Source organism: Perognathus longimembris, chromosome 2, assembly GCF_023159225.1.
Source record: "Perognathus longimembris pacificus isolate PPM17 chromosome 2, ASM2315922v1, whole genome shotgun sequence".
Taxonomy (NCBI): domain Eukaryota; kingdom Metazoa; phylum Chordata; class Mammalia; order Rodentia; family Heteromyidae; genus Perognathus; species Perognathus longimembris.
This window is the reverse complement of record NC_063162.1, coordinates 97,544,587-97,557,851: the sequence shown is the minus strand read 5'-3', so window position 1 is coordinate 97,557,851 and position 13,265 is coordinate 97,544,587. Positions and strand designations below refer to the sequence as shown.

Genomic DNA, 13,265 nt, shown 5'->3' with positions numbered 1-13,265 from the left:
CACAATCAAAAGGGAATTTAGTCACAATAGTAGTAATATTATCTTCTTTCCCTTTTTACCCCAATTATAGTGACATTATCACAGTGGGGCATATAGAGGATGAATGAAATACAATTCTTAAGCAAGGACTACAAAAAAGAAATTAATGTCACATCTGGGTGAATAAGTTTGTATGTATATTTCAAATGTGCTATTTCTCTTTCTGCTTTTTAATTCTTTTTCCCTTTTAAAAATTTTATTGCTTTTAAACAAGAAAGACAAAAATAGCATATTCTCTTTCAGATTTTTAATTCTTTCTTCATTTTTAAAACCTTATTGCTTAAGGGTGAAGTAATTCAGCAGTGATATTCACTAGACATTATGTGGAAAATGAACTATACAACTTGTGGGGGAGATGGGCCAGGAGAGAAAAAACTGGGAGAAAATGAGGGAAGAGGTGACACTGCACAAAAGGAAATGATTCAATACCTGATTTATGTAACTCTAACTCCTCTGTACATCACCTTTACAATAAAATTTTTTAAATAAATGATTATAAGAAAATTTATTATTTTAAAACAAGAAAGACAAGAAGGCTTCTCTCCTGTAAATTTGTCAAAATGAGTTATTTTGAAGAACTTTGTCATTAACTATAACTCAATTTAAAAGTAGATTTGGATGGACCAAAATGATGATAAATCTGTGCTCCTCCAAGATCTCCATCATGACTTATTAACAACTTTCCCCTCAATCAAGTACAAATTTTGTTCAAGTTGTAACCCCTACCAATTTCTGTACAACAATGTTCTCCAAAAACAAAGGCATAAGAATGACTACAATCGCCCTGCAGTGAAAGATATAACCAGTAAACAACCACCACCAACAAAAGCAGCATTCTACTGGATTTCTTGCTTGCTTTTCAAGAGGCTATTAAAAAAAAAAAGGAAAGGAGAAATACCTGACCTCAGCTTTCCAATTTGAGAATTAAGTCAGTCAGATAGGAATTCAGAACAACAAATCTGTATCCTAGCTTTACTTCCCATCCCTGTCCCCATCATCGTGAATCGAATGTCTAAAGGCAACAGTATAGAAGAGTGTCTGTCCTTCCAAAACCGTGGACAGTGAAGTAGGAGAGAATCAGCCCTCTGGCAAATGTGATAGAGGTAACTCTCAGAGTAGTTTCACAACATTTCACTCAGTATCACCCATTTCTTTTGAAACCCAGAAGCTGGGTCACACAGAGGAACAAATGTATATTAAAACCCATCTGTCTCAGCAGCTACTTCTTCCTGACTCATGTTTGCCCACTAACTCCAATTTATCAGTGCTGCCTCTGTTCTCCTACTTTGGTCCTTTTGCCTTCAAAATCCTTACCCATGTCATCACTACAATCATCAGGAGTTGCTATCTGTAAAATGCCAGCATGTTCCAGACACAGTATCTAGTAACAGTTCCTCTTCCAGAGGAGATTACTGTTCAAAAATCTTGTATAGATTACAAGCAATGCTTTTAGGGAGAAAGATGAATTTAAAACAGGGTTTGAGATACTGTGATCTTTTTCACCTGTCACTCATTTTACTGAGCCTTCTCATGAAATGATATGATTAGACTCTTAACCATAAGTGTAATATATAAAGAAAAAAATCACCAGCAATGAAGAAACAAAGAGATCATGCAATTCAGAGTAGGAATAGAAACTAGGAGAGCCAGCTTCTTGCTTAGCTCACTAGCAGCCAACACAGTTAGCCAATAGTGACTTTTTAAAAACAATTTAAGATGAATTCTTTCCAGTGGATAAAATAATGGGAAAAGAAAGACAATCAGGAACAATGGGAATCCTGAAGAAAAATTTTAAAGATATAAAAAGGAGAACAAAAAATGAAGAAAGACCGAGATGCAGTGAAAGCAGTAATGAACAGAGAAAAACAAAAGTGTAGAGAGAAGAGAAGAGGATGCAAACCAAATGACCTATTTAAGAGATAGCACATTGTGGCTGCCAGCTGGTGGGTAAGGAAAAAGAATGCTGATGTGAAGTGATGGGAAATATAGACAAAATTGTATGCAAAAAAAAAGCAAAACAACACATTTAAGAGTTGGCTATGACCTAACATTTTGGCAAAAATGTTCAGTCTATTTAGAAAAAATACAGATTAAAACCCTAGGTGTACCTAATTTCATTTTTCTAGCCCAATAATAATTGGCATTAGTGGGATAATTTTTTTTGGAGTTGATCTACTTTCTCCAGACTGAAGAATTTATAGTCAAGAATTGGAAAGGTCATGCTGGAGGTGTGGTTCAAGTGGTAGACATCTGCTTAGTAAGTGTGAGGACCCAACTTTAAATCCAAGTACCACAGGAAACCAAAAACAAAAGAACTGGAAATGCCAACTGGATGGGGGGAGGGGAGGAGGTTGGTTGCCATATAAAGGCTCCACCCCATAATCTCTTTCCCTACAGAATTCACAATACATAGCTAAAAAACAAGAAGATAAAAACCAAAACAGGACAAACCAAAACATGGAGCTGTGGTAAAGTCCTCAAGGACTAGCATATAAAGAATCATTTGATTTCTCATTACTTTTTTATCAGGAAAATCCCTTATGCTCTTTTTATAATCGTCATTAGTTATAACCACAGTCAAGAGGATGGATATATGAGCCACTAAACATTAAGAAATAACATATCAAAACAAGGAAACTACTCATCACTATGGAGGAGGGACAGCAAATCATTACACGTTTGTTACCCTGGCTGGGATCCAACTAGATAATCTTCTTTCTTCCCTCCTTCCTTCTTCTTTCTTCCTTCCTTCCTCCTCCTCCCCTCCCCTCCCCTCCCCTCCCCTCCCCTCCCCTCCCCTCCCCTCCCCTCCCCTCCCCTCCCCTCCCCTCCCCTCCCCTCCCCTCCCCTCCCCTCCCCTCCCCTCCCCTCCCCTCCCCTCCCCTCCCCTCCCCTCCCCTCCCCTCCCCTCCCCTCCCCTCCCCTCCCCTCCCCTCCCCTCCCCTCCCTCCCTCCCTCCCTCCCTTCCTTACTTCCTCTCTTTCCTTCCTTTTGTCACTGTTGTGTTTGAACTCAGAGCCTGGGTGCTGTCCCTGAGATCTTTTGCTCAAGGCTAGCACTCTACCTACCACTTTGAGCCACAGTTCCACTTCTAGTTTTTCTGGGGGTTAACTGGAGATTAGACTCTCTAAGACTTCCATCTCTGGGCTGGCTTTGAACTGTGATCCTCAGATCTCAGCCTCCCTGAGTAGCTAGGATTACAGGTATGAGCCACTGGTGCCCAGCTGAATCTTCTGCTTTAGACTTCTGAGTTTAGGGACTATAAATGTGCATCACAAGGCCTTTTTGAGACAGAGTCTAAGGGTTTATCTATGAAGCCCAGGCTGGCCTTCAAGTGATGATCCTTTTACCTCAGCCACCCAAGTGCTGCCTTTACAGGTGTACCACACATGCTAAGATAGAATTTAAATATTTTACCACAAAATCAAGTATGCAGGACAACACAGGACCTTCATTTAGTAATTTCATAATATATACATTATGGACACTATACAATTTTAATTGTCCATTACACTTTAATAAAGCCAGGAGAAAAAAAGGTATTTATACATTTTAATGAGTCCCTTCACTGGAGTTGCTGTCATTTATGGCACACTGCATTTTCACAGAACATAATCTTTCATTCAATTTCTAGCACTAGGAACTGCCACAAGATTTCCTATGTTAGGTCATTTTTGCCATTTCTGGGGGTAAATTTCTGAAGTTTTCTGAAAAAAATTTTTTTTCTGGTCCTTGGGCATGAACTCAGAACCTGGATGCTGTCTCTGAGATTTTTTTTTTTTAACTCAGATAGTGTTCTACCACTTAAGCCATTGCTCCAGTTTTAGCTTTTGGTGATTAATTGGACATAAGAGTCTCACAACTGGGTACTGGTGTCTCATACCTGTAACCTACTCAGGAGGCTAAGATCTGAGGATCACAGTTCAAAGCCATCCCAGGCAGGAAAGTCTGCAAGACAGTTGCATCCAATTAACTACCAGAAAACTGGAAATGGAACTGTTGCTCAAAGTGGCACAGTACTAGCCTTGAGCAAAAGAGTCTAGGGACAGTGCCCAGGGCTTGAGTTCAAGCCCTATGACTGACAAAAAATAAAATAAAGAGTCTCACAGACTTTCCTATCCAGGGTGGCTTCATACTGCAATCTGCAGATATTAGTCTCTTAAATAGCTAGGATTACAGGCATGAGCTCCTTGTGCCCAGCTCTGCACACAGTTGTACTTTATTTCTGCCACAATTCACAATGCTTATCATTAACATTAGTAACTGATCAGTTGAGAAGAAGGTAGAAGGTGTAAACAGAGATATATGTACAATAGAGTTCTTGATGAGAAGAAAATGATATCTAACAATAAAAATAAGACACACAAAACAGAATATAAATCAGAATGAGTCAAAAATACCAAAATGAGAAATACCTATTCCTGAAAGAATCTGCAAGATGAAAAAATATTTTATAGGATTTCTGATAACTTGTAAACTAAGTTGAAGAATAATTTTACAAAATACATATGTTTGCTGGGTGACAGTGGCTCAATCCCATAGCCCTAGTTACTCATGAAGGTTGAAACCTGTCTGAGTAGGAAAATTTATAAGACTCTTATCTCCAATTAACCACAACAAAAAGCTGGAAGAAGAGCTGGGGCTCAAGTGGTAGAGGGATAGCCTTGAGAAAAAAAAAAAAAAAGCTAAAGCCCAGGCCCTGAATTGTGTACCCACACAGTACATAATCCATAATACTTTATACTAACTTTTTCTGGCCCTTGACATAACACCAAAAATGAACTTGCTATGGGAGAAATGTTCTTATTAGAAAAAATGAAATCATTGAATTTAAATGTCAGTGTAGATGTTTGTGCCCTAAGTATGGATCTATGCAAAATCAATTGATTTCTAATTTCAAACAAAAGCACATTCATTAATTAATCCAGAGTCTGCTTTATGAAAACACATTATTCATTACTAAGATTAGCATATAGAGCAGAAGTGTAGAAAAGAAAAGGCTTTCAACTGAGAGATTATTTAGTTCTCACTTTATGAGAAAGCAAGCTCAATATATGATAGTTCCTTTTAAATTCATGAAATTCTGCATTTTTATATTTAAAATGGCAAGCATGGAATGATTTATAAGTACCAGTTAAAATTAATTTATACTGCATCAGCCCCTTTGCCACTAATGAACCAAATTATGTGTGGCTCTGAATGTATAGCAATGCAAAAATGGAAAGTCATGGTAAATTTATTTGCTGAATATATGTTGTTTTTAACTGTGCAGCTTAAAAAATATATGACACAGCTGCAAAATCTTGTTTCCAGATTAACTTCTCAGTGCTTTGGTTTCCATATCTATAAAATAATGATACAAATTTTATAAAGTCCTTTGGGCCATGCGTAGCACTACTCAAGAACAAGTACTCAAGAACATTGGGATAAGGGGCTACTACAACGACCTTGCTTCTACTATAATAATCTTATACCATTGCTTTCCTTCTTATCCCTCCTTACCAGGGACACCAAAAAATTAGCTTTATTAAAAATAGCCTCAGTTCTCTACGTGCCATATATAAAGAAAATATTCCTTTTAATAGGCTTGCCCTCCAACTATTAGATTAATGCCAGGATTACAGTTAAGTTCTATGGAGAGTTCACAATGAAAATCCATTGTTGAGCTCAATGCTTTAACATGGAAGATGTGACCAGTCATAACTAAAGACTGAGAAATGTAAGTAGGCAATATCTATCTTCTCAGATGGGAAGATAAAATTCAGGGTCCAGATGTTAATGATCCAATGTTCTGAGCAGGTGACAAATTTAAAACCCCTGAGAAGGTGTTTAGTGTGTCATTTACTATTCTATTTTGTATTTTTTAGTTATCCTCATTTTCTTTGTTTCCTTCTTTTGATTTCTAGTCTCTAAATGGATTGGGTTTAATTTCCCCTATTTTTCTTTCCTTCTTGTTTTCTGGAAATTATATATTGTACATAAATAACTGACTTAGGACTATACTCAGTAGCTTGATTCTCTTTCTGAACAATTGTGGGGAACTTGAGTCTTGGAACTCCAAGGGTGACCTATTTTTGAGTTGCTCTTTACAGTCAATGCCTACATAGATTTGCCATCATATCTAGCATTTTCTATGCACATTCTTGTTTATGTTCTTTCTTTCTAGATTCAATGCCTTTCCTCTGATACTTGTCTCTCTAATTCTTATAGTGAGTGTGGGTGGTAAATCCTCTATGCCTTTATTTGAAAGTTCATTTAGCTTCCACTTAGGGGGAAAAAGTATGGAATACAAAGGTGGCCATTTGCCTGCCCTTGGCACTTTTAAGACATTATTCCACCACATTCTGACTTCTATAACTACTGTGGAAGCCACTATTTCTTTTGAGGTAGTGAGTATTTTCTTTCTGGTTTCTACTTTTGGCTTTTGTGTTCTGTAGTTTCATAGTTTATTTACATATGATTCTAATTTTATTCATCCTGTTCATACTTTAGTTGTCTCTTATCAGGTTTTTATCTTTTGTGAAAGTTCCTAAAATTCTCATCCTTTTCAAATATTGTAGCTTTCACATGTACTCTATTGGCTATTTCTGGAATTCCTACTAGATGTGTTGTCCTTTTTTATTTCTTTGTAATTCTTAAATGTTTATTCAGGATTTTCCTTGCATTTTTCATGTTGTGTAGCATACTGTATATTCTATAAAGCTATATCAGTTTACCGATTCATTTTCCATTTCTGCTCATTTTCTATTTAAGCACACTCTTATTTAAAAATATTCAAGTCATTCTTAAAAAGAGGCTATGTTTTAGGTTAGCTTTCTAGGATAAGTAGTCTTTAAGCACTAAGAAAATAAGGATTGCCTTGGTAAATAGCATGCAGAGAGACTTAAACAATGCCAGGCAAATAGAGATGGTCTATTAACTTTTCTCTGTGTGTGTGTGTGTGAGAGAGAGAGAGAGAGAGACACACACACACACACACACACGGGTTTGAATTTAGGAACTTGCACTTGATTTAGTTATTTTTTAGGTATTTTTTAGGTAATGTCTTAAATTTTTTGCCAAGAGTTAGCTCCAGACCACAATCTTCCTACTATTAGGCTAGGAAAGGAAGACTGTAGTTGGAATATTTATATCAATCCTCACTTATTTTATCTCCTATATATTAAGAGTTTCATGAGTTTGGAAGACTAAACTACAATGGTGTGTCCTTGTCATTTTTCAGCATTTAAAATATACATATTCTAGCTGGGTGCTGGTGGCACACACCTGTAATCCTAGATACTCAGGAGGCAGAGATCTGAATATTGTAGTTAAAAACCAGACCAGGCAGGAAAGTCATTGAGACACTTAGCTCCAATAAACTGCTCAGAAAAAGCTGGAAGTGGAGTTTAGCCTTGACAAGCAAAAGAATCACAGGCCCTGAGTTCAAGCCTCAGGACCAGCAAGGGCATCAGACAAGGGTCTTATATCTGAAATATATCTAGAACTCAAAAAATTAAATCCCCCCAAATAAACCCTCAAAGAAACAACAGCCCAATTAATAAATGGGATAAAGACTTAAAGAGAGATTTTTCAGAAGTAAGAATGGACAAGAAGACTGATGAAGAAATGTTCAACATTTCTGACCATAAAAGAAATGCAAACCAAAACACAGAGATTTATCTCATCCCAGTTGCAATGGCCATTTTCAAGAAAACTAACAATAACTGATACTGGCAGGGATGTGGCCAAAAGGGAACACTATTACACTGTTGGTGGGAAGGTAAACTTTTTCAACCTCTCTGGAAAGCAGTATGGAGGTTTCTCAAAAGACTAAAAGGATTTCCTATGACCCAGCAACTCTACTCCTGGGCATTTATCTAATATACCACAAACTAAAGCTACCAACACAACCATGTTCATTGAAGCATTGTTTTCCATAGCTAAAATATGGAATCAATTCAGATGTCCCTCAGTGGACAAATGGATTAAGATCATATATATATATGTATATATTATATATATACATATATATGAATTTTATAGTTCTATCAGAAAGAATGCTATTGCCCCATTTGTAAGGAAAAGGAAAGACAGGGAAAAATTATATTAAGCAAAGTCAGACCCAAAGAAACACAGGTTGCATGGTTTCTCTCCTTTGTAACTAAAAAGTGCCTATAAATCAATAAGTAAACACACTAGATGGCAAAAGACAAAAAAAATACACGTGGACATGATAAATTAAACAGGACTCTAGAGTCCTGTTTACTATTAATTTATTAATATCCAAAATAAGGATATCCTTAGGAAAGGACCACAAGGGTTCAAGAGCTATGGGCATAGGATCAGATAAAATGATGTTTATTGAAATGAACCCCAAGAAATGGAAACAAGAAGTTTTATGCTATTTTGTTTCTTGTTTTGTTTTTTTTCCCTCCTTTCTTGCCATTTTTATGTACCTTTTGTCTTGTATATAAGTTTATCTGTTTTGGGGAGGGTAGGAGGAGCATAGAAATGGTGGGATTAAGTATAAACAAATGTAGCAGTAATATTTACTAGATACTATTTTGAAAATGAACTTTACAATTTGTGGAGAAGAGGGGTTGGGAAGAAAAAACTGGGTGAAAAATGAGGGAAGAGGTAACACTGTTAAAAAAGAAATATACTCATTAGCTGACTTATGTACTTGCAATCCTTCTGTACATATATCAACTTTACAATAACAATAATTTTTTTAAAAAGAAAAAAATCTTATTCTAAGAAAACCCCAAAAGTTACTTCATTTTATATTTTCAAAATAAACACATTAAATAGAGAGCCCAGAAATAGGCTCTTCATTTCAACTCAGCAATAATATTCAAATGTTAAACTCTTAAAAAAAAATAAGTTCAGTGATAGTGGCACAGAAAAGAGTTGGCAAAATATGTGGGTAACTTTAATACTGAGACTGAAAGGAGTTTTAAATGCATTAATCTATAATCACACATTATATGTAGAAGATAAAAAACTACTTCAGTATTCTTCCTTGAACACATGAGAACTCTGTAAGTAACTCTGGAAATAAAATCAGTGTTTCTACTCTCCAAACAACTTTCCCTTTTTATTCCCTAATACTACAATTCTAAATCTTTCAGCTTCAAATCTCAGAAACACCTCTGTTTATCTCTCTTATAAGCTATATTGATTTTTCTCCCAAAGTAAATACCCAAACCCCTCTTTATTTTTGTAATTTGTGGCAATCTTCATTAAAAAGTTCATATTCTCTTAGAATAATCCCATTTCTAAGACAGCAAGAGCAAACTCTAAAATATAATAAATGTTTCTCACATTGCTATTTGTAAGTATTTAAAACTTGGAAGTTGTGAAAGTCCAAGTATAAGGCTGAACAAGTACCTCATTGCTTTAGGATCAACACCAAGAAGTTATACAATCTCCTTAAATTGAAACAGTATTTTCACCTTCCACATGTTTTCCTCTTGGTTTGGCACAGAAACAAACTTGAAGTACCAATCATATAACTGAGGTTTAAAGGTAATTTTAAAATGTTCCTCATTCATGAAACAAATACTTATTAACAACCCTCCAGTCATTGAATATTTTGGCATTTTAAAATTTAACAATGTTAACAAATTTAAGTAGACTGAGCATATGTTAATTAGTTCAAATTATATACAAGATATTCTATTATAGAATGAAATATGTCCCTCTATACCACTTCTTGAGTTTTTTTTCCCCTAGAATTATTCTATGTTTACAATTTCTTATGTCTTAGTATAATTTTATTTCTTTGAATTGTATAAACTATGACTTGGAAAATGAAGCAGAAATTGAGGTTAAATAATTGGTTGTACAAGACATTTCAGAGAAGGTAGTATCCAAGTCTTGAAAGAACAAGAACACAGGGTAAGAAGAAATGGGAGAAATAGTGTTTCGTGCAGAGGGCATGTACAAAAGTCCTATCATGGAAAGACAGGGTAGGGGTTGAGATGGAGAAGCAAGAAGGCTAAGATATCTGAAGCAAACAAAGACATGTGGTCTAGAAGTAGGTCTGGAAAGATAGGCAACAGTTATGGGTTATGATAAAGCAGTCTTATTCTCTGTGCAAAGAAAAACCACTGGACAGTTCTAATTAAAGGAAACATAATCCAAAAGGCATTCTTGAGTTGCTTAGAAAATGGTACTAAGAAAGGGCTCAGTACAACTGATGAGCCCAACTAATTGCTATTGCAGCAATGATGCCAAGAGACAGTAGAGATTTATAGTAATATGATTACAATAGAAATGGATGAAAGCAGTTAAAAATAATAAAGCTAAGTTTGCTAGTAGGCTGACATAAGAGGTTAGAGGTTTGAAGCCAGCCTGTGCAGAAAACACTGTGAGACTCTCATATCTGATAGACTGGCAAAATGCTGGTTTGAAAGCATGATTCAGATGGCAGAGTACCACCTATAAGCAAGCAAACTGAACAAGAACATAAGGCTTTGACTTCACGTCACAGTACCAGCACACACAAAAGAATCTTAAAACTTAAGAAGGTACATGTTTTTGTGACATATATAGAATTAGGAGATAAGGGAAATTGAGGACTGTTAGAAGGATTCTGAATATATATATATATATACATATATATATACACACATAGACACAAATAGACATATATACATATATAGACACACACACACACACACACACATATATATATATTCTATTGAGATGGAAATGTTAGTTAACAAAATAAATAAGAAAAACTAGGCCCTGATACTAAAAAACAAAACATAAACTGTTAGCTTTGCTGTTTTTCATGAGGATCTGTTACTTCTCTGAGGTTATTGCTTCAGCCTAGAACAACTTCCTTTAGCATTTCTTGTAAGGCAGTCTGCTACCAGTAATTGCTTAGTTTTGTTTGTCAGGGAATGTTGTTATTTTGCCTTCAGATATAAAAGACAGTTTTGCTAGATTTGATTGTTGGTTCACAGCCTTTACTTTCCAGCATTCTGAATATATCATTCCACTAGCTTCTCATGAGAAGTCAGGAGATAACCACAGAGGGTTTACTTTGCACATGATGAGTTTCCCCTATTGTTGCTCTCAGGATTGTGCTGACCTTCAGCATTTTCTGTTTCTAGGTATGAATCTTTTTCTGTTTCTCTTATTATAGAGCTAAACTATTTTGCATGTGTTAAAGTAATGCTGTTCATCAAATTGGGGCCATTTTCTACGCTTTCCTAAAATATTTTCTGTGGTCCTTTCTATCTGTACTCTATGTCTGTTATTCCTATTGTATGTATATGTTTGTATGCTTGAAGGTGTCCCTTAGATTTCGGTCATTTTTCTTCATGTTTTTCTTTTTTCTGAAGTTCTCCATAACGGTTAAGAGTACACTTCCACCTGAATTCCTATGTGCTCTTTTCAATAAGTTTCTTTCTTAGTTTTATCTATTTATGGGCTTCTGTCTCTCTGGGATAAATTTTGAACCCATTGTTCCAGTGCAGGTATGAAGGCCCACTTCTGTGTGGTGATGTCACTTCTTTATGAGCAAGGTACTGGACTAGAGCAATGACTCAGTTTGGGATGTTAGATCACTGGAGCTTATAAACACTACAAGTTTCTTATAGTTCAAGAGACTGGAAATCTGAGGTCAGGCTGTCATAAGAGTTGGATTCTGGCAAGGATCTTGTTATGGTTCAGTCTATTGTCTTCTCATTAAGGAAAAGGGTGAGTGATCTCTAGGGGCCTGTTTCATAAGAGAACTAATGCCAGTAATGATAACTCCTCCCTCTCAGTCTCTTACCATATATAATGAACTCCCAAAGCCTCTGCCTCCTAATGCCATCACATGATGATTAAAATGTTTTTAAGGGGGCACATTCAGTCAGGAACCTCTGGAATTCTGGGCCTACTTCTCCTCAAGTAAAATTTCTGCTCTCTGAGGAAAGTGAGGGTGAAGAAAATCAATTGCCCCACTGTTCTAAGCTTTTTGTAACTGAAACAAAAGCCCTGCAGTATGTGTGGAGGCTGGCTAGAAAAAAGGGAATCTAGCCCCTATATCTCTAAGCCTGACCTTTTCTAGTAAGATATCGTTTTCTTTGACTTGGACCTTAGTTAGGGGAGTGGGAATCCCAAGACACACCTATCTGGAAATGTCTCTATCATGCTGAGCTAAGACAGGCAGGAAGAAGACAGCTGGTTTCGTAGTTAATCATTAGTGAATGCATGTCGCTTCACTGGCTGTATCCTCTTAGAAAATGTTCAAGATTTGAATTCTGTTTTAACGCAGCTATGGTTGTTTCAATTCAGAGCAGGTTGTTCTTGCTCCTCACCCTGATCTTCTGTAGCAAACTAAATATGCATTTTTTTTTCCTTTGGCAGTAGTGGAGTTTGACCTAGATAGGCACTATACCGCTTGAGCTACACAGCCCTTTTTGTGTTGATTATTTCTTAATAGGTTTTTGCTTTATGTCTTTGCTGGTCTAGCATGGGATTCTTTCATTTATTTTTCCTATTTATGTTTTTATGTTGGAGCGAGAATGACAGGAATGCACCAATATACTCAGGTTTTCTTAGTTGATGTGGGGTTCTCATAAACTTTTTATCTGGGCTGGTCTCAAACTGTAATCTTATTGATATCAGCCTCTTGAGAAGCTAGGATTAGAGGCCTAAACCACCACCATTTATTGTCAGTACATATGTACTATTATGAGCAATATGTAACTGGTATCACTTCTAAGCTTGGCTTTCAAAATTGTCAAAATCATGAGCTCTCAGTTAAACCTCTTAAAAATGGTTACTAGATGGTTATCAGAAATATTTCTGAAACTTACCTTAAATAAAATATTTTCATTCCTAATACATACATATATATATATACTCTAATATACCTACATATTTAATATCAACAGTTAAAGCAAGACTTATTACTCCTATTGTACAAACTTTACTTACAAAGTTAATCATCTACATTTTGCTTTAGTACTAGAATGTTGCATCTTGTATGTATAACATAAATGACTTTTAAAATAAATACCCTAGAAGCTATACATCCTACTTGGGTGGACCTCAGAACCTGAGAAAACTTGTGGAGGCACATCTTGTTTACGAAGCAGTAATGTCCTAGCTACATCTAGTGTTTGTACTGGGAGGGCAGCGAAAGGCTCTTAAGGTCTCTACAACAAAGAAAAGAAGGAAACCAAATGTCTGGAAGGCATGTATCAAGTGAGGTAACACTGCTGAAGAAGGAGTCCTTAGAG

At 36.0% G+C, this 13,265-nt stretch overlaps 1 protein-coding gene across 6 annotated transcripts in view; it reads right to left on the bottom strand.

Annotated features, from left to right (window-relative positions):
- Dock4 (dedicator of cytokinesis 4) overlaps positions 1-13,265 on the bottom strand; it is a 417,461-nt gene that overhangs the window by 149,798 nt on the left and 254,398 nt on the right. The window lies entirely within an intron of this gene.